The sequence below is a fragment of the Amblyomma americanum genome, chromosome 9, assembly GCF_052857255.1.
Source record: "Amblyomma americanum isolate KBUSLIRL-KWMA chromosome 9, ASM5285725v1, whole genome shotgun sequence".
Lineage (NCBI taxonomy): Eukaryota > Metazoa > Arthropoda > Arachnida > Ixodida > Ixodidae > Amblyomma > Amblyomma americanum.
The window spans coordinates 49,018,628-49,041,901 of NC_135505.1; the positions used below are offsets into that span (position 1 = coordinate 49,018,628).

General features: G+C 47.5%; 1 non-coding gene across 1 annotated transcript; it reads left to right on the forward strand.

Moving 5' to 3' along the window:
* The first annotated feature begins 22,542 nt into the window (after positions 1 to 22,542).
* Positions 22,543 to 22,614, forward strand: TRNAS-ACU (transfer RNA serine (anticodon ACU)). The gene has a single exon. It is a non-coding gene; the product is annotated as a tRNA-Ser (tRNA).
* Positions 22,615 to 23,274: the final 660 nt, after the last annotated feature.

The following is a 23,274-nucleotide window of genomic DNA, read 5'->3' on the forward strand; positions in this document are numbered from 1 at the left end:
ATCTTACTCAGAACTTGGAAGAACTAGAGCTCTCTCTTTCCTTTTTTCTTGCTTTGGCTGAATTCGGAAAGTATTTCTGCTTTTCTTTTTTACTGGAGCTCTTGGTGCGGAAAGGAAATGGTATGCAAGGCCACACCCAAAAGCGTCCCTTTTTCCCTCCCGGGAGCCGCACAATAAGGCATTGTTAGTGCCAAAACACAGGAAGGAGGCTCCCTTCCCTATTCAGGACAGTGTGGGAGAAGAGAATTGTTCCTTGCCCAGCGCAGGGGCGCAGTAACCTTGGTGTCAATACAAATCAAGGATGCAGCTACAAATATTCCTCATAGGAGGCCCTCGAGCAAATAGCGGCGCTTACATTAACCCAACACGCCTCGTTGTTGAGTTATCGGGCCGAAAACTGCTACTGGGTTCATGTAAACGCACGCCGAGTCTGGAATCGACGGGTCGGGTCCTGTAAACTCCGCCGCAGGGGTAGGTCACTCAACTCGACCCTGACCCGATGTGCTTGCAAACGCTGTCGAGTCGAAAACCAGGGTTATTGAGAGAACAGAGGATAAATGCGAACTTGTTTTTCACGTGCGCCGTCGCGCCTTCTATACAGTGATGGCGCGCCTTAATATTGGAGGCTATGCTGCTTGCTCGACGCTTGGTGTCGCTACAGTTGAACCGGTCTCGAATTGCTAAAATCGAGTTCATGTGAACGCGCACTGGTTGAGTTGGATTGAACATGCTCAACCGGGCCACGAATCGACCCGACGCTATCGGGTTCATGTAAATAGGGCTAATGGCGTCGACTGACTGTCATGACGTAGCGATTGACTTCCTTTTGGTGAGGCACTTGCCAATCACCTGCGAGTTCACGCTATACTCGCGGAAAACTACCTGTGGCAGTGCAACATCCCACATCAAGGTGAGAAAGGACCGTTCCTTCCTTTTCCTGCTCAGCCTCTGCTGCAATGCAACTGCGACGTCATGAGAAGCGGTCGAAGCCAACGCTCGCCTCTGGCTCCAAGCTAGTGAAACCAGAATGTGTCGGATCGGCATCGGTTCTCTAACGAATATTTGATCGAGTGCCGCTCTTTTCCACCAATTCTCCCTTCGACCAGGCATATCTCTGCCAGAACGTGGGCATTATCAGTGCAGGTGCTGTCCGCTGTACGCGGGTAAGCGTGGGTGCACCTTATCTGCAGAAAGGAGCTCGCGTATTTCCGAGCCCCCCTCTCCAGAATAGACATCTCCGTAGTGTAAATAAAGTGATGTCAAACGTCCATGGCCTGGCTGGCGAAATCATCCAGTTTTGCTTCTGAACCGGTTTCGCATGTGTCAAGCATTCCCCAACCGTCTTCATTTTCTCGATTAGATACGCCTTGGTATGCGCCACACCTATTCGCACCTCCTGCACTACGCTTCCAAAAGTCGCATATTTCAATAAAGAAACGCTCAGAAAGGGCGCTATATAAATACATATATAAAATATATAATACATAAATTATATATTATATAAAATATATAGAAACAATAAACAAGCAGAGCGCATAATGAGACTCTCCCGGCAACCATAGTAGGTGTGGAATTTTCGTTTTCAAACCCTTGACGTCATGACAATTCAGGTGCGCTGCCGTTTTTGTGTACAGAAATAGCACACACGGTTTGTGTGGTTGCAGCGCCCATCTGTTCTTCTATGAAACTTCAATTTTTATTATTTTTCAATATAAACCACTAATATCAACTTTGTCCACAATAATTGGAAGTCGCTTGTGCAATGAGGAATTTTGTGTTCAAAGTCACCACGAACAGCAACAAGACGATCTCCGTGCTTTTGCAAACCACACATCTCACCCTTCTACTCAAGTTTGATTTATTCCGTTGTGAAATTATGAGCAGAGGACCGGAAACGAAGTATTTCAGCAGTTATTTAGTTACTGAAGTGGCTATCGTCCATAAATAAACTGAAGAATTTGGCGACACCGATAGCAACAAAAGTGCTCGGGGGTCATCGAAGAGGAACCTTCAACATAAGTCGCTAAAAACAACTGCAACCACCCAGAATAATGTCAAAATAGTTGCGCCTGGCTGCAATCCTTCCAGATAACGCTGATTGCATCTCGCATAACAGTGATATTCCCGCGCGCCAACGGTTTTGAACTCGAACAAACAAGTAGTACAACAGTTTCGCGGCATTACCTCTGTCAAAGAAGCATCGGGCGGATGCTTAAACTAAAAGTACGGTTAACAACAGCAAAGACAATGCAAAATAAACAGTGGAAAGCGCAAACAGTGAGCGCGCAAAAAGCTTTTCACTGAGATCGCGTCGTCCAATCGGCGTCCACACTCGTACACGGTCACCTGGCTTGTATCGCGAGTGGCGATGGAGGAATACGCGGAATACGGAATAGGTGGCCCAAGTGCCGAAGGGGAGGTGTTCCCAAGGTGTGTCAGAAGATGACTCACGCTTATCTGTTCTGGCTAGGCGAAACCAGCACTGCTTCTAACTACAGGCTGTATACCCTACCCTACCACTGTAGATGTATTTTCGCAGAAAATATGCGAGGGGGCTTAGGGGGGACCAAACCGGGAAACGTACTTTTCCTTGTGGCAGCTGAGTGGTGGGTTACTGGAAAAATGTCCATTCTATGACCGACGCCCCTTGAGACCGGTTATTCTTTTGTGTTTTCGTTTACCAGCTTTGGCAGGATATACACACAGAAAGTTCTTAGCCCTACTTTTTGTTCGCGGAAGAAATAATACTTTCGTGGCGCGGTCAAGGAGCTGTCGCGGTAGAATTTACAGACCTGGAGGAAAAATAGAAGTTCCCTCCTTTTTGTGGTACTTAAGTGCTGCCATCTATTGCGAGAAAAAGTTCAAATCTGAGTTGCCTCGTAGCTGGTGAGCCTTCTTAAGTTTCAGGCACGCCTCCCACACCATTTGCCCCAGCCTCTGTACAGTCTGACGTGGTGTGAAGATGATCATTTCAGGGTTCACCTACTCAGACTAAAAGCTGGTACGCGGTTTATGGTAGCCAAAAGGCTGAAAAAATACGTGAGTTCAGATAACTGAAGGTTTCCGCTATTCAACAATAAACGTGGACGACCACAATCTTCGTTAACAGAGTGCAGCTCAGCAGTACAGCGTCCGTGAACGCAAAACTGAGCTTCGTCAGCTTCGTCTTCCTACGCCTTAGTCGGCGCTGGCCGCTGCGGCATCAAACCCCAATTGTCTGTCTTACAATACCCCCAGGGTGAAAAGGCGCAACACTGGGGGCCTAAGGTCACGAGATGATGGCGGAGTCGTAGTCAGGTTTGTGACGGTCGAAGTGGACAATTTCATGGCCGCGACGGCGATGGTCTGAAGAGGCTGCGAGGGGCCCGACGAGATAATTAACTGGGGATGTCTGCTGAACAACGCAATAGGAGCCGTGCTATATGTCAGGAGTTTTGTAGACTGGCCCGGGCTGGACGAGGGCACCCAAAGCCAAACTAAGGATTAAGGAAGGTAAGCCCGCGTCAGACAGGTAGAGGCGCGGACGCTGCTCTGACGGTGCTGTTCGTGAGAAGTAAAGGAACGGGCGAGTTGACGGCATTCTTCGGCATGCGCAGCGGCTTGAGAGACTTGTGAATTGGGAGGAATCTGGGCGTTAAAGGAGTGTGGTGTCCATGATGGAGGAAGGCTTCCGGCCGTAGAGAAGGAAATACGGGAAAAGCCCAGTATTTGTTTGCATTGCACAGTTTTAACCGTAGGTAACGAAAGGTAGAATGCAATCCCAGTTTGAGTGCTTGGAAGAAATGTATGTAGCACCCCCTCTTGGGCGGCGCCGACAACCCGGCTAGCGCGCGCCACCCTGCGAAGAGAATAATGACGGCACCTGGTCGTGGCTAGTGCAGCCACGGCTGGCAGTTCTGTTCTGGTGTCGGCTCGTAGCAGTGGTCTCGTTTCCTTCGCTCCTGAGGCCTTAAGCCTGCATTGGTGACTAGGACGAGCAATGACCGATCCCGCAACATCCACGCAGCAGGATTCGCGTCCGCAGGACGTCTCGTCGCTGCAGGTTCGCCTTCCACCTTTCTGGCCCCAGAACCCGCAAGTTTGGTTCCACCAGGTTGAGGCGCAATTTTGCCTAGCCCGCATCACGTCGGAGACGACGCGCTATTACCATGTTACCTCAAGCCTGCCTCCTGACGTTGCCGATGAGGTCTCCGACGTTCTCTCCGCCCCCATGGGTGCTACACCGTATCAGCACCTGAAAACCAAGGTGCTGGAGAGATTTATGCCGTCGGACCGCACCCGCCTCCAGCAGCTCCTTACCGGGGAAGACCTTGGCGACCGGCGCCCCTCCCAGCTTCTGCGCCGCATTCAACAGCTTCTCGGGGAGCGCGACATCCCCAACCACTCAGCGTTGCTTCGAGAGCTTTTCCTCCAACGCCTTCCCCAGCCCATCCGCCTCGTCCTTGCGGCGGCCGGTGACGTCACCCTCGACCGGCTGGCTGAGCTCGCAGATAACGTTCATGAGGCCACCTCCCCGTCCGTCACTGCTGTTTTTCCGCCAAGAGACCCAGCGATTTCGCGCCTTGAGGCCCGTCTCGAGGAGCTTGCCGCCTCAGTCTCCGCACTCCGGAGCCGACCTCTGGAGACCCGTCCGTCTCGTCTTGATCATCGTGCTCTGCCGCGCTCACATCAAGCTCGGAGTCCCAGCACTACATCTCTCTGCTGGTACCACAGGCGTTTTCGCCACCGGGCCACGAAGTGTACACCGCACTGTTCGTGGCCGGGAAACGCCCGCGGGGATCACTAACGGCGGCGTGTGGTTCCCCCAGTCAATCGAACCGCCTGTTCATGGTCACTGACAAGTTCTCCGGCACCCGGTTTCTTATCGACACGGGCGCGGAAATCAGCGTGGTTCCACCGACTAAGGCAGATCGTTCCAAGCCATCAGGACTGTCGCTCCGTGCTGCCAACGCCTCGTCTATACCCACGTATGGGCTACGATCTCTCACCCTCGACTTCGGCCTACGCCGCACTTTTCGATGGGTCTTCGTCATCGCAGACGTGGTTCGCCCGATCATCGGCTTAGACTTCCTCTCCTTCTTCGACTTAGACGTCAGCGTGCGGCATCGTCGCCTTACCGACGGTCTGACTCATCTCTCCATCTCGGGAGTCTCGTCCGACCTTGCTCCCATGGGCATTCGCACGCCGATACCTTCCTCTCAGTTCGAAAAAGTGTTGGCGGATTTCCCGGAGCTTACTAAGCCATGCAACCTCACTCAGGCGCCTAAACATACTGTGACACACCACATCGTCACCCGGGGTCCACCCGCAGCGGCTCGACCGCGCCGCTTGTTTGGAGACCGTCTAGCTGTCGCCAAACGTGAGTTTGACCACATGCTGGAGCTCGGCATTATACGCCCGTCGTCCAGCGCGTGGGCGTCTCCGCTGCATCTAATGCCCAAGCGTGATCCCGGTGACTGGCGTCCCTGCGGCGACTATCGGGCGTTGAATGCCAACACTGTCCACGACAGCTATCCGCTGCCCCACATCCAGGACTTTACATCGTGCCTCGCCGGCTGCGCCATTTTTAGCAAAGTTGAAATGGTTAAGGCGTATCACCAAATTCCCATTTAACCCGCCGACATACCTAAGACCGCCATCACGATGCCCTTTGGTTTGTTTGAGTACGTCCGGATGCCTTTTGGACTACGCAATTCGGCTCAAACCTCCCAGCGGTTCATGGCTGAGCTCACGCGGGGCGTACCGAGTGTATTCGCGTACCTTGACGATGTCCCCATCGCCAGCCCTACACCTCATGATCATGAGCAAGACCTACGTGCTTTGTTCAAGCGTCTACAGCACTACGGCCTGGTTGTGAATGCCTCCAAGTGTGTTTTCGGTGCTTCTGAGCTCGAGGTTTTGGGTCATCACATATCCTCAGTGGGTATCCGCCCTCTCGCGTCCCACGTCCAGACCATCGAGAATTTTCCCCTGCCCACAACCCTGCGCCTCCTGCGACAATACCTGGGGCTGGTAAATTTCTCCCGCCGCTTTATCCCGCACTGTGCAGAGCTACTTCGCCCGCTCACCGACCTCCTCCGGTCAACCGCTGGCCCGTCCTCCGCAATCTATTGGTCATCAGAAGCCCAGGCCGCCTTTACTGCCGCGAAGCAAGCAGTCGCTAACGCTGTGCTTCTAGTCCATCCGCGCAACGACGCCCCTACGAGATTGATGGTGGATGCCTCCAGCGTGGCCATCGGAGCCGTCTTACAGCAGTACATTAACTCCGAGTGGAGACCATTGTCTTTTTACTCTCGGAAGCTACTTCCTGCTGAGACCCGCTACAGCATCTTCGGTCGAGAGCTCCTAGCCATCTACTCCGCTATCCAGCACTTACGGCATTTTGTAGAAGGATGCAAGTTTCACGTGCTAACCGATCATAAACCGCTGGCATATGTGTTCCGGACCAATTCATCGAAGTACGTGTCACGTGAACTCCGTCAGCTAGCTTATATCTCGGAGTTTACTACCGACATCCGGCATGTGAAAGATGCAGCCAACACCGCCGCTGACGCCCTCTCTCGTATAGTCGCGGTAGACGCTCCATCTTCCACCGTCGACTGGGCCGCATTCTCTTCTGCTCAGCAGAATGACGATGAGCTCGCCGCTTTTCGAGCGAACCCTCTTTCTCTCCGATTACGGCTAGTGCCCCATCCTTGCTCGCCTGAGCCCTTGTGGTACGATGTTTCAACGGACTTTCCTCGCCCTTTTGTTCCGGCTTCACTACGTCGCCCTTCTTCCATTCTCTCCATGACATATGCCATCCAGGCATTCGGGCTACTCAGCGCCTTCTCACCCAGCGCTATGTTTGGCCCAGAATCAACGCTGATGTGCGTGCTTGGACGCGGCGGTGCCTACCCTGTCAGTCGACCAAGATCTGTCGACATACAAGACACCTTCCCAAGCCTTTCTACCCCCTGGCCGTCGTTTCGACCATGTTCATCTTGACATCGTGTGCCCTCTACCCATCTCTCGAGGCTACCGCTATATCTTGACCACAGTCGACCGCTTCACTCGCTGGCCGGAGGCAGTCCCCATTCCTGACATCACCGCAGAGACTGTTTCGCGCGCCTTCATTTCTGCGTGGGTATCTCGATTTGGTTGTCCTGGCACTGTGACAACCGACCGTGGACGCCAGTTTGAGTCCTCCCTGTTTGCTTCCCTTAATAATATTCTCGGCGCCAGGCATTGCCGTACCACTGCATATCACCCGTGTGCTAACGACATGGTGGAACGCCTTCACAGCCAATTGAAGGCCGCCCTCGCTGCCCGCCGCAATTGCGCCTCCTGGGTCGACTCCTTGCCCCTTGTGCTGCTTGGTCTAAGGGCCGTCATCCAAAAAAGACTTACAGTGCTCAGCTGCAGAGCTCGTGTATGGAAGTGCTTTGCGTCTTCCAGGCGACTTCTTTACATCCCAGCAGCTTCCAGCCCAGCCCCAAGAATTCCTCCAACGCCCGCTGGACTGCGTTAAAGACCTCCGGCCTACTCCCCCACGTCCGTCCCGCCACCATACCATTTTCGTACACCCCGACCTGGCCACTTCGACCCACGTTTTTGTGGGCCGCGACGCTGTCCGAGCTCCACTCACACCGGCTTACGACGGACCTTTCCGCGTTCTCCGCCACACCCCGAAAACCGCCACCATCCTCCAGAACGGCCGCGAAGAGACCGTCAGTCTAGACCGCCTTAAACCGGCTTACATGGAGACCACCCTGGAACGACTCCCAGCGCCGCCTGACCTAGTGCTCGAGTGCCATCACCGGCCCTCCGTCCGTTTCGACTTGCAGTCTAGGCGGGGGGCCCTGTAGCACCCTCTCTTGGGCGGCGCCGACAACCCGGCTAGCGCGCTCCACCCTGCGAAGAGAATAAAGACGGCACCTGGTCGTGGCTCGTGCATCCACGGCTGGCAGTTCTGTTCTGGTGTCGGCTCGTAGCAGTGGTCTCGTTTCCTTCGCTCCTGAGGCGTTAAGCCTACATGTACTTAGCTATCATGTCGCCGACTGTCCTTGTTAAAGCGCTCGGTCATGCCGTTCGTCTGCGGTTGGTTTGAAGACGTTGTGCGGTGAACGATGTGGCACTGCCGAACAAGGGCTTCGATGACGCTGGGCAAGACGGTGCGACCTCGATCGCCGAGCAATTCCTGTGGCGCACCGTGAAGAAGAATGTTCTGAAGTATGAAACCGGCTACGTCAGAAGCCGTCGCAGCAGTTTCCGCATACCGCTCGAGATGGTCAATGGCGACAATGATCCAACGGTTCCCTGCGGTAGGGCTGGACAAGGTAAAGGTTGCAGATGTGCAGGTGATTGCTGTGGTCGGTCCTCGCGACGCTGAAATTCCAGGCAAGAGTGGAAGTACTGGCAGACAAAATGGTACATGCCCCGCTCGAAGACATACGCGGGTAAATGCTTTCAGCAGACAGCATGAGAGCATTGCGAGTGGTCGTGATAACTGGCACAAATAGCGGAGCGCTGATGGCGTCGAAACATGAACAGCCATATGCGACCACCTGCTAGGTAATTGCGACGGTACAGCAGCTGGTCACACAGGACAAAGTGGTGGGCTTGACTATGGAGCGCACTAGAAGGGTGTCGCGCTGAGCGGTTGGCTAAGATATCCAGAACAGAAGTAATCCAAGGATCCTTGCCCTGCTTAGAAGCCATATCAGTGGTGTGAAGAAATGGGGTGAGGCCGGAAATAGAGGGTTGGATAGGATTAGAGGTCGCAGGGGATCGTGAGAGAGAGTCGGCATCGGAGTGTTTACGACCGGAGCAATAAATGACCCGAATGTCGTAATCTTTCAAAGGAGACCCCAACGAGCAAAGCGGCCGGACGGATCCTTGAGGGAAGACAGCCAGCAAAACGCATGATGATCTGTTATGACAAAAAACGGGCGCCCATACAAGCGGGAAGTTTTGTGATCGCCCAAATAATCGCCAAACATTCTTTTTCCGTGACTGAATAAATAGTCTGCGCTTCTGTGAGTGCCCGGCTTGCATAACCAGCGACGTACTCAGTGAAGCCGGTTTCCGCTGAGCAAGAACGGCACCCAGACCGATGCCGCTGGCGTCCGTGTGGAGTTCTGTTGGGGCGGAAGGGTCGAAATGGCGCAAGATCGGAGGGGAGATGAGAAGATGGCGCAGCGTCGCAAAAGCTTCGTCTTCCTTCTTCGTTGGCGCGGGCCGCGGAGGCACTTATTAAGGAAAAAGATCACTGGTATACCAAATGTAAACAAAAGCGAGGTAATTCATATTACTTAGTAAAGTTTCGGAGAGCAAAAAACTTAGTTACTGCTGCCATAAGGTCCCGCAAGAAAGAGTATTACTCCCAATTAATTTTGAAAAATGCCCACAGTACGAAAGTTACGTGGCAGATCATTAACTCTGTTATTACACCCGTAGCAAATCGTTTTATTATGCCTGACATAGAAATCTTGGGGATATCCATTGAAAATCTAGTTACAACGTTCAATGTATATTTTTCCACTATTGGTGCTAGTATAGGAAATACTTGCCCCTGCACTGAGTACCACCCTCCTCCGCAAGACATTGTAGTGACCTTTGCATACCATGATATTACAGTGGATGAGATTGTATATACAGCTACTCATTTTCCATCGAAATTATCTACTGGATGTGATGGCGTTGCCTCTATTGCGCTGAAGGAATGAATTGATATCTTATGCGAGCCACTTGAAAAAATCTTCAACTTTGCCTTCTATTCCTCCACCTATCCCGATCTGCTTAAGCTAGCTAGAATAGTACCGATTCACAAAAATGGTGACCGTAACCACGTTGAGAATTACCGCCCAATTTCCATATTAAGCTGCATAAACACACTTTTTGAAAAACTCGTTGCAAAGAGAGTTAAAATATTTCTCGAGAAAGAAGCCTTGCTATCTCCTCAACAACACGGCTTTAGACCAAACAGATCAACTGGTACGGCCGTCATATCGCTAACAGACACGATCAACACTTTCCTAAATGATAATAAAATTGTCTTAGGAATTTTCTTGGACACTAAGAAAGCATTTGACACTGTTGATCACGAAATTTTACTGAAAAAGCTGGTGCATTATGGGTTTAGAGGTATCAGTTTAGAATTCTTCAGAAGTTATCTCAATAATCGGCGGCAAATGATCCAACTTAGTGGTGTAAAATCTGACTTTGAAATAGTTACGGCTGGTGTGCCTCAGGGTTCAGTCCTTGGTCCGATTTTTTTTCCTTGCATATTAATGACCTGCCGCATTTTACACAACACTTCTCTGTTTTTATGTATGCTGACGACACTGCTCTTCTATGTGCTCATGAATCTACAACGGAACTTATTAGCACCGCAAACCGAGAACTGGAAACTTTGTGCAGCTGGTTTATTTCAAATAAACTTGTTGTAAATGTTAATAAGACAAAATGCATAATATTGAGGAGCTCCAGAAAAATCATACATGAAAACCTGCCTCCCGTGCAATGGCTGGGAACACCTATTGCACTTGTCAATAACATCACTTATCTTGGAATAATTCTAGATGAGAACCTACACTGGAAGCCATACATTCAGGCGCTTTGTAAAAAGTTAGCTGCAGCATGCTTTGCACTGTACAAATGCCGAGATTATTTTGGTAATGACATACTCAGAATTATTTTTTTCTCAATTTTTCAAAGCCAGTTATCATATTGCATTGAATCATGGGGCCACACCTACCGATTTTTTTTGGAACCACTTAGGGTCTTGCAAAAAAGGGCAATTCGATTCATTTCACATTCAGGATACGACGCCCACACTGCTCCTCTTTTTAAACAGATGGATATACTGCCACTACAATCATTACTTGAATACCGGACTGTCTTGACAATACACACATGCCTTAAAGACAATTACCCGTTACACTCATCGCTATTCTGTATCCCACCGCTATGCACTCGCAACGCCACTCATAGAAATTTCCTTCTTCTGAAAACGAAAAATGTCTATGGAGAAAGAAGGATGACCCATGTTGGTATTAAGCTGTGGAACAAGCTTCCAAGTGAACTCAAACATAGTAAAACTCTTCCTGGGTCATTGAAGAAATATTATAAACAATGAGTGAAACCAGCGTTTTTTCTTTTCATGTATTTTTGTGTGTTTGTATGCGTTTGTAAAAGAGGCTTGTTGCTCTGAATATTGTTGCTCTATGTACCCATTTATGTATTTGTAATTTCATGAGCTTTTATATGTATGTAATTAATTTTAGTTATGCCTGCAATTTTCTTTGAAACTGAATTGCATGGATCCCAACTAGCTTTCGAGCTAGGGATCCATATGTTTTCACAAGCATGCCTTGTATGAATGTTGAGAAATAAAATTGAATCAATCAATCAATCAAGCCTCAACTGCCTGTCATATAGTTGAATAAACGAATGTCACGCGAAGAAAAATTTATTAAGCCATTTTGTCCGGAACTAACGCGATAACTTAAATCGCGCGAGGCTGTACATGTCAGAACATGAGAAAAAGATGGAGGGGGTGGTCACGAGACAGGGGCAGCATAAGATAGGTTCACGTGTGCAGCATTTCCTGCATGAGTGTTAAGAACGTAATGGTGCATGAAAACTTCTAATAACTCTTATTAGAAACTCAATTGACTTTTCTCATTAGGCTCATATGCCTTTCTCATGACTTTCTGGTGCCTCTCATGATTTATTCCTCATGGCTTTCAAAAACAATTTGGCCACCGTGGTTCTAGTGCGTTCCTATAATGTTCCTATAATGAATGCTTTTCTGATGTCTGGTTCTTGGCTCCCTGATGTGTTACTGGCCGTTGGAAATCCTGACGCAAATATTGGGATGAGTATTGCAAAATAAGAGCCAAAACAAAGAGTACAGAAAAAAGCAAAAAAGCAAAACGGAAAAGTGCTTACTGATATAGACATCCAAAACCAGCCACCTTCTGACCACAAACCCGCTGTGCTAACCCCTACACCACACCACGACATTTTTTTTATTGCATGAAAAAAGTGCCGAAAAAAATCTAAGCATGCTTACGAAACAAAGCACCAGGCCAGCTGGATCTATTATCGGGATGCATCTGTGTGCCTCCCAGACTTTCGATATTTTGGAAGGTGCGGTCGTGCGGGGGTATGGTGACCACACCAACACACGGTAATCAGCACACTTTTTGGCATGGCATGTGTGGCTGCAGTTGTTTCCTGTTCTTTCTTTTGCGTGTAAATGTAGCAGTAGCAGCTATATGCGCGCACGGAAAAAAGTTGTTGACAAGGTCCATTAAGGCCTGTTGGGGGCGTGCAACATATTCTGAACCTTAACATGCAATGCATCGGCCGTATCAAAACTTTAGGAAAATTACCATTCTCAGAACACCGGTTGTACACATTACTTGCTTAGCGCTCCTAATCCTTGGTACAGACCACGGCTTATTCTTACGCCGTAGAGCAGACTGCGTTTCGCTACGATAATTACTGGAATAATGCGCTATAGTACCTTCACAACCAACGAACATGGCAGCGACACATATCCTTCTCATCCAGCTAAACATTTCAAAACTGTAAACACAGTTATAGGTGACTGAAGATGTAGGGACTGTGAAATGGGGGAAAACAGAATAAAATATAAATACATATAGGCGCATCCTTCTGTTTTCTTTTTATCTTGCGCATTGGTACAACGCATGTTTGTCAGTTTTTCTTGTTGAAAGACCTGACTTCCTGGTGACTATCTAATGTGTCACAAGGAATTCTTTAACATGGCACTAGAAACTCAAGGCTCATTTTTCTGAGGGACGTCAGGCTGGGAGAAATTTGCTGAAAAAAAAAATACTTTTTGATCTTAGCCAGAACGACTGCACGCTGAAATATTACAAATAAAATATTCCTTAAATTTAGGCACTCGTTCAAATCCCTCCAAATGCGAAATTTAGCCGGCACTGCATCGCATCGCTTTTCCCCATAACTTCAAGGAAGCATCACTGTGCCTGGCTCAAATGGGCCAGGTCTTTCCCATGCAACTCTTGACAGGAAGTGCTCACTATTTCATAATATTATTCTCATAGGCTATCAGAAGGAAGGTACTAACCCTTCTGCCAGTAGATTATCGCTGAAGATTTTAACTTATAAATGTGCAGGTTTGGCATATTGTTCCGCGCCTTTTTTCAACCAGAAAAAGAGATAGTATACTGTGTGCTTTTTTGTTGCCTTTTCCTTTCACAAACTGTTTTTTTTTTTCAGAGCTGTAAACACAAAAGGGTAAATCGCTTGGTTAAACACCGCTGAGTGACAGTTTCCACCCTAAAAGAAATGAAATTGGTTTTTGGGGAAAGGAAATGACGCAATAAATGTCTCACATATCTCAGTGGACATCCTAACCACTCCGAGAAGGAAGAGATAAAGGAGGGAGTCAAAGAAGAAAGATAGAGGTGCCGTAGTGGAGGTCCCTGTAATACTTTAGACCACCTAGGGATCTGAAACGTGTACTACGGACATCGCAGAGCACACGGGCACCTTTTGCGTTTCGCCCCCAACGAAACGTGGCCACAGCGGCCAAGTTTAAACCCGGGTACTTCAGTTCAGTAGATGAGCGCCTTTACCACTGAGCCACCGCGGCAGGTACCACCCTCAAGGCCAAGGCGAAATAGCTGGTTCAGTGTCCAATACGTGCTGCGATTAGGCGAATGCTGACAAAAATAAGGCAGGCAAGAATGCGGAACACGGTTTTCAAAATCGAATCGTCACAAGAAACCAAAATCTGGGCAAGCTGTTCGTGCAGCCCCAACAGTAACGGATGATGAGCGCATCGTTAACCGTTAACCCAGAGGTTGACGTAGGCACGGCTGGAGGTTAGGAAGTCATACATTACGAACACCTCATCACTGTTATCTGCGTGCGTCCGCATTTTGTTATTAGGTCATGTCTTTTTTTTTGCGCGGTAGAACATTCTACGGAGACTGGCTGAAAGGAACGATAACATCATGGACGTCGGATCTTCGGTACACTCAGTAGTCTTTTGAAGGACACCAGTTTTATCTTTTCTGCACTTGCACACAGGCGGGCTGCTTGAAAGTAATTGCCCTGGAACAATCAACAAATTTCTTGACGCTTGTCGTCAGCAGATGCCCTGTCAAGTGGCGATCTGTCTACATGGACGAATTTGGCAGGGACCAAAAAGCGGCGGAAGGCGCATGCCAAACACGGTGCTAGAGGTCCACACCGGCTAGTCTCCTTTCACAACCTGCCACTATGGCCTACATTCTATGCCACGATTAAAGCGCACTCACTGTCTGTATTTTGTTGCAAATAAACGATTCGGGAAACACGAAACATCGCGTTTCAGGAACATGCGGGCACAATCTCTGTTCAAAATTTTCCTCTTTGGCTCAAGGAGCAAAAAACGCAAAGCCCGAACGCCCCACTACGAACCATGCCATTGGGAGTATCGCAATAAGGCTTTCAGGCCTCATTCAGGCCTATTCGTACTTTCCAACGCAGAAACCCTCAGATGCATGTTCATATCTGTTATAACAATCGTAAGGTCGCCGAGATCAGCGCTATCACTATTCAATCACAGGTGCCACTTTTGATGCGCAGCCAGTCCGCGTTATGAGCGTTTCCCAAACGTGAAATCAACATTAGCGTGTTATTTCTTAGCGATGCCCCTCAATTCATCGCTGGTAAAATACACTGAAAGCATAAGGTAGCCTCCCTATATGATACCGTTCGAAGATATCAAAGTAGTTGTCTATAATTGTTCAAAACAGGCGTTTTAAATTAGACTTAAGAGAGATAAATGCTTCACAAGCTCCATGTTTTTACATACTGTGTCACATATACCAGAGAAGTTCCTTGGTTGAGCAGCGCAGCCAGCGGGGTTTTGACTGTCATTGCGGAATATTAATCATCCATAACCCGCATCCCCCTGAAAGAAACCATGCCGTGATAATACGCAGGTGGAGCTTCAACCGTATGAGACACTTTCGAACCTGTAAGTGGACCATGTATGTATTGTGCCGTCTAAACCTAGCCATCCTGATAAGCCCGAGAGTGGGTGCATTTATGTGCCCTGGGGAGATACTGCAGGACACTCCTGTAGTTCTGAATATCCCCCCCCCCCCCCCACGTTCTTTCTTATGTAAGGGGAGGAGGTTTTTTCATACGTTCACAGAAACGAAGATGTTACGCACTATTGCCTTTATTAACTCTCATTATCTTTTGAAAAAGGAGCGCCCCGTGTGCTATTATGACGACAACCCCGGCATTCCTGTTTCTAAAATGCAGAACGCAGCAAACTTCCACAAGCCCTGTAGCTTCATTACATTTCTCAAACTATAGGTCTTGAATGAATGGGTCTAATAGCCGCAGGATAATGAAATGGGGAGGTTTTATGAAACTTCGGATTAACACGTTGCAGTTAACAAGTTGAACAAAATCGCTACACGGAAAATTGTGTTAATGCTGCTACGCACTGATGAAGATATTGCGACTCTAGTAACAGGTTACTGGTCACAGATTCAATTACAGTGTCTTCCGTCATCCTTGCTAATACACGTGTTATGGGTAAATTGTGCAATAACCTCACACTTTAGTACATTGATTTTTCTACCAGCGTAAGCAACCGAGGAACATGCCGAAAAAGGAATGCGACGCACAATCGCGGAATTTCTTGCAACACAGAAATGGATCAACCACCATATTTGCACTGGCTTCGTGCATTGCAGTGTGCCAGTGCAGCGAATCCTCGCGGACGCTGCTCGGACACTTCTGCTGCAATGGAGCCAGACCGAGAGAGCTTGCGCTCGAGCTAATATGCACTCAACACGCTGATGTTCCGGGCAGTGGTACATAAATAGTGTGGGCTGAAGAAAGAAAGAAATAAAATTGCCCGGCCAGCACCGCATACAGCACAATAGAGCACGTACATAAATTAATTTGGGAAGACAAAAAAGAAATAAAAATAATGTTGCCCAGCCCGCACAGCCTAAGGCACAATTGTGTAATAGAACACATACATATATTAGGATGGGCAGAAAAAGAAAGAAGAAAGGTGGCCTGACCGGTCCACCGGTTGGCACAACGGGCTTAATCAAATTATAACATAAATTAATAGGTGCAGGTTCCCAGTGATAAGGTTTTGCATAGCACATACAAAAATTATTTTAGGAATACGAAGAAATTTTAAGAAAATGTGTCCCAGTCAGTGGCATAGCGCATACAGAGATTAGCTTGGGCAGAAAAAATAAATATAATGTGCACACAGTGAGACAGTCGTTTTATTTCTTGATAACGATTCAAACCTTGTGTTATATCAGTTTCATAATTATTACTTAAGCTATAATATTGGCCAAAGTCTGACTATGGTTAATTTACTATACTGAGCCTCAAATAATCCGTTACAGCTTACCATTTTTCGTTCTTTTTTCCTGTTGGTGTGGGTTGTTTTGGTTAGCGAAGAAGGGCAGAAATAGCTACGCATACCTTTGAGAGTTAGTTTTGCGTATGATGAGCTTTAGTGAACCTTTAGTATTGCCTCCTTATTTTTTATGCTGCCTAGAAAATCTTCCCACATCACACTCGTACCAAGAGAATAAATGTGCGGAAAGCGAAGAAAAGTACCCTCCACTTGTGACGTCAGCCAAGGCATACCATCCCACCGTGAACATAACGGGAAATTAAGGTTTCCTTCAAATATTTTCAACCTCTTTTTCGCGAATACTGCACAGAAGTCTCGAATTAAGGATACAGGGGGACAACTACAACACTATTAATAGTAGTAGAAATTGATGATCCGGCTATCTCTACTTATGTTGACGCTTGTGTGGCAGGGAAAGAGGCATTTATGGCTGAGAAATATTTATTTAAAAATGAACCCGCTGCTCGATCTTATCTTGTTGGCCCATTTCCGAAACTGCTGGTTGCCGGCCTTTTGAAGTTAATGGAGGGGAAGCGTATGCCCCGGGATCAGTGTGGATGCATGCATTTTATTTGCGAAACTGTCTGGCGATGGCGACACCTCTCTTTTGTTTTGTGGTCTTTTTTAGCTCATGAGCAATCGTTATCAGTGAAGGTCTTTGTCGTCTCTTGTTTCTTCCACTTCGTCCTGTGATCGCGCTACTTTGAGATGAAGGTGTTTGTGATTAGAACCGTTGCCTTATCGATGCAAGTGAACATTGCACTAGCCACCTTATTTGCTTCCAGTATTAACCCGATAAGATCAAAAATATCGAGTTCGCATCAGGTACCAGGGGCCATATTCTATAAGCTGCCCATGTCTCGTTGTCCACTTCATGTCCATTTATTAATTGTAATTGCCCACACAGATATACCCACGGCTTTCAAGCGTCTGTGGAAAGCGACCCGACCATTGGGTGGTTTGAAGAACCACGTTACTCATTGAAAAGCGACAAACACAGGAAAAGGCCTTTCCCTGTGTTTGTCTCTTTTGAATGCGCAACGTGGTTCTTAAAAGCAATGCACCAACTAGTCCAACAAGAAGTTCATCTAAACTATCTGGGTGGTTCTCGACCGGACCTCATCATTGGCTGCATGCCATCATTTCCTGCCGTCGCGGTTATAGATAGATAAATAGATAGACGTTTATTCAGACGACAATGTCTAGGGTACAGGGTCAAAAGGCAGATGTGCTCTGCCTGACGGGGCCCATGCACCCGAAACACTGCTAGCCTGCAGGAAAACATAGACATCATACATGTGGATATATACCGAACTGAATCTTATACAAAGCAAAAAGCTAAGTGCACACTTTTGCAAAGACACATTAATACACTGAAAAAATACTATGATGCAGAAATTAACACACATAACAGCAACAGAAAAGTAAAAAACTTTGTTTGCGCAGTGTCTTAATCATCCATTACAGCTAAGGAGATAAGCTCTAGCACTTTGAAATATTTCTGGGCCACACGTTTATTTATGAACTCTATTGTCTGTGTATGTTTGTTGAAAACACTGGGGATTTAATATGAAAGCATCTGGATTTCATAGCTGGTCTGTACAAATGGAATTCTGTAGTTGTCGTGCCTTAAATTATAGGGCGCATTAGAGCGCAATTGAAGATATTTAGAACGATTAAGTTTGAATTCGTTAAAGTCATGACAAAGCAGTTATAATTCAAATAATTGATTCACTTTTAGAATGGATTGCTCTAAAAAGCATAAACATGTATAATTATTGTATCAAAAGGTTCAGTTAAGGTCATAATAATTTTATTGTTTCAACCGGCCTCACGAGATTAGTTCTTGTTCTAGAACCCCACATCAGTAAGCAGTAATGAAGACGTGACTGAATTCTGGTGTAATATACCGGCCACATCACCTATTTAGGAATAAGATTTTTAATATTATATAACACAAACAGTGACCTGGTTTGTTCGCATGAATCTTGTTAATATGCAGGTACCGACTGAAGCATTGTTCAAAAGGAACGCCTAAAAATTTGTCGACAGGAACAGGCTCAGGTACATTCTTTTCAGAGGGTATATCTGAGTGACCAGTTACAGAGGGGAGTGGCATGCCAGGTCCACAACCAAGCAGACGTCTCCTCTTACATTTAAGCCTCCCTCCTCCCCCTCCTCCTTCTCCTCCAATTACAGAGGACTAAATGGACGCGTAGTGGACAACGAAAAATGAACAACTTGTAGAATATGGGCCCAGAAAATTGCGCATGTAGAAAATTCCTCCCCCCTTTAAAACAAAGCTATTAAACTGCGAAAAAAGAAAATGCGCTATGAACAAGTGCAAAAAAGAAAAAATGAAAAAAAAACAAGCGCGATGAAGAGTGATAAAAGTACTTCCTACAGGCTGGCCACTGCAAGTTTCGGCAAGTTTACGAACTGTAAGTACAGTAAATCACAAGCGGAGGCCATCCCTATTAGCCTGTGCATGGCTTGAAAACGACGCCGCTGGCTACAAAAGGTATGATCTCCAATACCCTATGATTTACCCTGTGGTGTCAACACGAAACTAAGCAAACAGTGCGCCAGCAATGCTACACGCAGCACACCAAGTGGTCTTAAAACGAACCTAGCAAATAGCTGAGAAGTGCATTTAAAGGCAAGAACTGAAAGCCACGCTTAGCTTCAAAAAGTTCCCCTCGGTTCAGCTCAGCCTTTGCGCCTCGCAGCCAACGTCAGTTCAACTCAGACACGGCCGAGGAGCACTCCACCATTGCTATACATGAATTGGCAGTCTCGCAGTACTGGTGTTGTATTGTTTCTTGCTTAGTTCTCTTCTGGGGCTTTTTTTTTGTTCATGAGTGCAAGGTGACAACGAAGAAGCCCAGCAACGCCTTTACTCTAGTTTCCGGCTCCTAGCCTCAGGGGCTGCGCGCTGGCCAAAGTGTGTTTGCCGAAGCGTCAATTGTCATGAAACCGACCAGTGAAACGGAATCGGAGCGCAGCCGCCTTTTTTTTTTCCTTCGCTCTCGTTCTGCTGGGCTGGTAGGTCCGCAATACAGACAGCCTACAGCGACCCGTGTTTCCCTTGTTCCCTCAGGAGCCTTTTCGGACAGTTCTCTTCGCTGTCATAGCGTGTCTCTAAAAGTGGTTCCTACAAGCCGGCCGAAATGTGAATCCCTGCTTTTTTTCCCTCCACTTTTCTGCTTTAGATTCTTCGTGGTCGTTTTTTTAGCCCTGCAGGGTTGTCTTCCTTCTTTTTATTGTGGCGGTTCTAGGATGCTCGTTGCAGGAAGAACTAAGCGCGTGATTGAATCATGACAACGGCGAAAAAGAGTAATTCTCAGTTCGAACGTGTCCAAGAACGTCCTGAGACAAGAGGCGCAGTTGTGTAAAAGCTTCGCATTGCTGAGAGCCTAACGAAAGAAATGACATTTACCAAAGAGAGAATACAAAATGAAAGTAACCAGCAATTCAATTATGTTTGGTCTTCTGAAACACTGATAGTTTAGCGTTGTACGAGTACGTGGTGACATGATCATGGTTCGGGAGCCAGTCTTCATCAGTGGTCGACAAGGAATGCGAGACAGTGAAGGGGCCAGGGTTCAGGGAGCAGCGCAAAGAAAGGTTTAGGTATTAATATTTTCATAACGATATTTCATGAAGTTGTTGGACAATAGAAAAAGCACTTGCGAATAAATACGGTTCCGCTCGCTAAATAGCCGTAAATGATTGTGTTTTTGTTTTCTGCTTGATCAATTGCACGCAGCCAATGAAGCTGAGCGGTGCAGCCCTGGGACAGGAGGGGAAGAGGTCCGACTCCTTGGTAGGGCGTTAATGGGAGCCCAGCTGAGAGAGGAGGTTCAAGCACAGCGGCGGGGCGCAAGAGCTGTTCGGCAGCCTCAACGGCTACACCAACGCATAGCAGAAAGCATTGTCACTAATTCGGTTAACCATAGCCTATGCCCCCATGGGGACGAGTTCGCTCTCTCCGCGAACACCCGGCAGCTGCTATAGCCTGGCCGCCGGGAAGCTAAGATACGCGCTCTCCACTTACCTCTATTTGCCGCAGGCGATCGTTTGTGCCATTGGCGTCGCCATCAGCCTATCGAAGATCGCGTCTCTCAACAGCTGGCGCCACTTTTTGCTTACCTATACGCTGCCTCGCGCATAACAAGTGCAGCTGTTTCTCCGCCCTGTTCGCTTCCTAGGCGGGAGGAACGGACTCATTATCTCAGCAGATGTGGCGTTTTTGTGTCGAGCCCTTTACTGATGCGAGAGGTTGCTTGTCCGGGGGCGATGAAACACTTGCGTGGTTCAGATCATTTGATTCCGAATAAGGCTGATAAGAAGTAGGGCTCGTGCTTTTCTTAGTGCAGCGTACAAGGCTATTTTCTTGCGAAGGATCTAGAATGTGAACTCTGTAAATTTTGTGCACAATAGGCTAGATCTAGAAAAAGTGTCAAAACCAGTGTCTCTTAGAAAACATAGCGCAAAAAGGACACGGACGACACAGAAGTGGACAGGACAGGCTGTACTTCCGAAACTTGCTCCCACAATTTCTCTGTGGAATATGCTTTGTTTTCACATCCAGTACTTACCATATTTCCGTCAGAAGCGTACCGCTCATTTTAAAGTGAATTTACCTGATCCAACATTATGTTCGCAATCGCAGAATGTTTGCATGCGTCCTGATGATAACGCCGTCAAAGTGTAAAGTGACCCGTCCCTTTTTGCTGGTGAGGGTTTCACATCACATTTCCCGATTAAAATTACCGGCGAAGTTTTTTCAAGCGAAGGTTCACACCACTGTAGCCTGCTACCACGGCGACCGGTTCCTTATATTTTGTTCACCGCGTTCTCTTCTCGCGCCGTGTTGACGATTTCAGACGGTAGGTAAGAACGATCTGGACGAACGATTATTGAATAAATTAGATCGAGACGGCATGAAAAATTGATCTAGTTGGAATTCATCCTGGAACGTTCAGACATGTTTAATTCTCTCTCGCATGGGACTTCACGGAGGTTTATTTGCCTGAATAAATTTGGTCGCGATTTCGGCACGATGTTGAATTGAGTGTGCCGAGAATGGGAGGTAAAAGGTTTTCTCGCTTAACACTTTTTGAAAGACTGCGAGATAGAAGGGGAAAATGACCGCCTAGGATCGACAGGTGGGAGAATAGAAATTTGGAGATGAGTAATGACAGGCCTAGCTATCCTGGATTTTGTTGCTGTTTCTAAAAGCATGCGATGCGCGAGGTGTGAATCGTTGCTGGGCGCATCGTACTAGACTTTCGGTTCTAATCTATAAACGAGTGCAGTCATTTCATGGCATCTGCTTCTTTTTAATAGCGAAATGCAGAGATAATCGACATGTATATTCGTCATGACAAACATGTATCGTCGGTTTGGCGGACTAAGTCCCAAGTGGACGTACGCGATAGAATTCTTTTGTTTCCGCTCTTTTTTCCCGATTCATTGTTATCCCCTGTCATTGGTCAACCCTCCCCCATTAATTCTTAGTCACGTTTACATGAATACGAGAGAAGTCGATTCCAGCGCACTTCTTTAGGGAAAGTGTGAAAACGTCGAGGAAGAGAGTAGAGAACGAGTCGCGCCTTTCTGTCGCACTCATATAAACGCGGCTCTCTATAACTAAAGCCATGGCGAACTCTGAGTATGTCCTGGCGCTAATGCCTCACTACGTAGTCACGAAAAAATGCTAAACCTAAAAGCTAAAAAATAAATGCAAATTAATGCCTATAAAATTCTGCTCTAAATTTCATTATATTTAAATACCGTATGCGTGGTTTTTCATTTGAAAGAAATGAACGGTACACCCACTACTGCGGCCATTGTGTAAAGTATAACTGGTAACTATTTGGCGGAGGGCTCAAGGCTTCATTCTTTCTTTAGGGCGCATTTTTTTCGATTTCCAACGTGCCGAAGGAAATGAAGTGGTCTTGACACGAAGATCAACCACTGACAGGTACAAACTCAAGCTGGAAGTTTCTGCAGCGTCAAATATATAAAGCACACAGCAGGAGGCCAACCGTGATATCTGATAAGGCGAAGTCACCGAAAATTCCTTTGTTTTTCTTGCAGGACTCGCCGCGGTGGCTCAGTGGTTAGGGCGCTCGACTACTGATCCGGAGTTCCCGGGTTCGAGCCCGGCCGCGGCGGCTGCGTTTTTATGGAGCAAAAACGCTAAGGCGCCCGTGTGCTGTGCGATGTCAGTGCACGTTAAAGATCCCCAGGTGGTCTAAATTATTCCGGAGCCCTCCACTACGGCGCCTATTACTTCCTTTCTTCTTTCACACCCTCCTTTATCCCTTTCCTTACGGCGCGGTTCAGGTGTCCAACGATATACGAGACAGATACTGCGCCATTTCCTTTCCACCCAAAAAAACCAATTATTTTCTTGCAGGAAATTGCATACATTGCCTACTCCTTTCACTCCTTTGAAAGTAAAAGCCTATATTCAAATTCCTCAAATATTTTTAAGGCATGAGAATGGGGTTGCGCTAGGAGAAGCACTCAAAGAATTCTGTACGGTCACCGCAGCCGATGGCCGTGAAGTGTCCTCACATGCAGCTCAGAGCGTCGTTTCTGAGAACTGTGTGGCAACGAAATATACCGGAAATGTAAAAACGCGCCCCCGGCGCAGATGGCTAGGCTGCAGCGGCACCGGCGTCATGTTAAATCGATGCTTGTTCTTCATGCAGTTCATCGCTTGTTTTGCTGACCACGGCCCTTGCGGAATCGTCTCGTCTGGCTTGACTACTTCGCTTCTGGATGGGCACGTGGATACCACCGTGTGCTTACCCTTGGACTTGCCAGCT